Below are 3,767 nucleotides of genomic sequence, written 5' to 3' on the forward strand. Positions count from 1 at the left end.
GGTCTAATTGGTGAAATGTTGCTTGTGTTTTTGTTTTTAAAGGAGGGGAGTAAGAAAATAAAAAATAAAAACAGATAAAGGTGGAGAAGAAATTCAGCCTGTTCTGGAAGCATAATATTGTCTATAAGACGGAGAGCAAGAACTGGGGGTAGCTTTCCAAATGACTGCCTTCTCTTTGGGGGCCAAGTGTGTTGGCCTCACAGGTGATTCCCTAGAAACCCACTGGAAACACCCAATGGGAATGATCTTCCATGTGGAATCTCAGCATTTCCATGCTGTCCTGTCCTGATGTAGGGAGGAGCAGAGGGCAGCTCCTTACTCCCTGGGGACATGTGCCCCCCGCCGCTCTAAAACTGGCCACTCTCTTGTTTTCTTTATTACTATTATTATTATTGACCATGTTTGCGGCTTGTCGGATTTTAGTTTCCCGACCAGGGATCAAAACCAGGCCCGCAGCAGTGAGAGCGCAGAGTCCTAACCACTGGACCACCAGGCAATTCCCTCTCTTGTTTTCTGACTTAAGCCCCACAGTATGTGAGTCTGGTTTAGAATCTGTTTGAAGATACAACTACAATCAATAAGAACACTTTAAACTCCTAGAACAGTTCTCAAAATTTTGGGTTTCAGGAGCCTTTATACTTTTAGAAATTATTGAGGGCCCCAAAGAGCTTTTGCATATGAACATTCCATTTATCAGTTCTTACCATACTAGACATTCAAACCAGGAAAACTGAAAACTATGTCTTTATTAATCCTTGAAAAATAACAAGCCCATACGTGTTAACATAAATACTATTTTCTTGAAAAATAACTGTATTTTCCAAAACAAAAGAAAATTGAGCAAAAAGAGTGGGTGTTGTGTTACATTTTTTGCAAATCTCTAATATCTGGCTTAATAGAAGACAGTTGAATTCTTACATAAGTGTCTGCATTCAGTCTGTTGCAATATATTATTTTTGTAGAAGAATATAAAGAAAATCTAAACTTACACAGATATGTAGTTGGAAAAAGGAGGCATATTTGAATAGCTTTCCGAGTCATTGCGGATATTCTTTTTTAATATCCTTTGTTAAAAGTGGACAAATGCATGGACATATATACACCACCAAACGTAGGGTGGATAGCTAGTGGGAAGCAGCCGCATAGCACAGGGAGATCAGCTCGGTGCTGTGTGACCACCTAGAGGGGTGGGATAGGGAGGGTGGGAGGGAGGGAGACGCAAGAGGGAAGAGATATGGGAACATACGTATATGTATAACTGATTCACTTTGTTGTAAAGCAGAAACTAACACACCATTGTAAAGCAATTACACTCCAATAAAGATGTTAAAAAAAAAAGTGGACAAATGGTAATTTCTTAAAGGTTAGATACAATTGGAATCTGAAAACATATCAATGAATTTTGGTACTCCATCCAGTAAATCTATTGGTCTATCTCATATTTTGAATGGATCTTTCATCTGTGCATGATTTTGTCATATCGTGCATTGATTATTTAGAAAATATTGGTTCACTGACTTATGTAGCTCTTACAACTTTTGGTACATTTCATCACACAGTATCAAAACATAACATTAATGTCACCACTCGTCTCATTAAAAAAGTCTTTAAGTCTTGGAAGTTGATGCTCATGGTGTCAGAAACAAATTTTCCAAAATGCTAATTTTTGCTTGAAAGCTCAAAGTTTATCATTGGCAATAAGTACTATCCTCCTTGTAATGACAGGTACATGACTTCATTGAATTTTTAAAATTCAAGTTTTATTTTGAGACCATTGTAGATTTACATGCAGTTGTTAGAAATAATACACCGTGTACCCTTCACTTAGTTTCCCTCTACGGTAACAACTTGCAAAACTTTAGTGCAGTGTCACAACCAGGATGTTGATATTGATGCAAATTAAAGAACAGTTTCATTACCACAAAAATGCATCAAATTGCCTTCATATAACCAAGTCCCTTTCCGTCTCGTTCCCACCTCCTGTTTAAACCATGGCAATCTGGGACTTCGCTGGCGGTCCAGTGGTGAAAACGCCAAGCTTCCACTGCAGGGGGCGCAGGTTGGATCCCTGGTTGGGGAACTAAGATCCCGCATGCCAAGCGAGTGGGGCGGGGTGGGGGGGGGCGGGGGAAAGCCCTTGGCAATCATTAATCTGTTCTCTATTTTTATAGTTTTGTCATTTAAAAATGTTATATTAATGGAACCATGCAGTATAGAACTTTTCGGGATTGACTTTTTTTTTTTTTAACTCAGCATAATTCTCTGTAATTCATCCAGGTTGTTGTGTGTACAATAATTTGTTCCTTTCTGATGGGTGAATAGAATTTCATGCTATGGATGCACCACAGTTTGTTTAATCATCCGCTTGTTGCAGGACATTTGGGTTGTGCAATCATACAGTAAGTCACCTTTTCAGATTGGTTTCTTTCACTTGTCACTATTTTTTTTTTTTTTTTTTTTTTGGCCTCGCCGCATGGCTTGTGGGATCTTAGATTTTAGTTCCCTGACCAGGGATTGAACCCGGGCCTCAGCAGTGAAAGCGCCGAGTCCTAACCACTGGACCGCCAGGCAAGTCCCTTGTCACTATTTTTTATTTTAGCCATTCTGATTAAGTGTGTAGTGATATCTCATTGTGGTTTTAGTCTGCAGTTCCCTAGTGACGCATGATACTGAACATCTTTTCATGTACTTATTTGCCATCTCTATATCATCTTCCTTGGACTATCTCTTTACATCTTTTACTCATGCTCTAAATGGATTTTTTGCTCTTATACCATTGCATTTTGAGACTTTTTAATATATTCTAGATCTGTCCCTTTGTTGAATGTATGGTTTGGAAACATATTTTCCCACTCTGCAGCATGTCTTTTCATTCTCCTAAAAGGATATTTTGCAGAGCAAAAGTTTTTAATTTTCATAAAGTCCAATTTATCAGTTTTTCCTTTTAGTGAATTATGTTTTTGGTGTTCCCAAGTCTCAGAAGTCTTTGTCTAGCCCTACATCCTGAGTATTTTCTCCTGTTTAAAAAGATGTTTTATATATTTTTTGTTTTATATTTAACTCAGTGATACATTTTGAGTTAATTTTTATAAAAGGAGTGAGGTTTAGGTTGAAGTTAATTTTTTGGCTATGGATGTTCGATTGCTCTAGGCATTGTTTGTTGAAAAGGCTATAGTTCCTCTATTGAATTGTATTACATTATACGTATATATATAATTATAAATAATTTATATATAATGTAACAATTTTAAACTTATATATCTAATGTAATACTTAGAGAACCACTATAAAAGCTGTGCAAATGGACACTAAAAATCATACATAATGTATTAAACTATATATATGTTATATATTACATTATATATGTATATAAAATCAGTCTTCATTCAATTTTGAAAAAAAATCTGCCAAATAAATAATTCTGAATGACCATTATTTATCCTTTAAGTGTTTTTTATTTTTTATTTATTTTTTATTTTTTTATTTTTTGCGTTATGCGGGCCTCTCACTGTTGTGGCCTCTCCCGTTGTGGAGCATAGGCTCCAGACGACGCGCAGGCTCCACGGCATGTGGGATCTTCCCGGACCGGGGCACGAACCCGTGTCCCCTGCATCGGCAGGCGGGCCCTCAACCACTGCGCCACCAGGGAAGCCCCTAAGTGTTTTTTAAAGTAAAAATGGTATTCTATGAAAAAGTGGCTAATTCATCTAACCCAAAAATCTTACAGGTGCTTTTCCTTAAGATAATCATTATACTTCATTATGCAG

This window comes from Physeter macrocephalus, chromosome 19, assembly GCF_002837175.3.
Source record: "Physeter macrocephalus isolate SW-GA chromosome 19, ASM283717v5, whole genome shotgun sequence".
NCBI lineage: Eukaryota > Metazoa > Chordata > Mammalia > Artiodactyla > Physeteridae > Physeter > Physeter macrocephalus.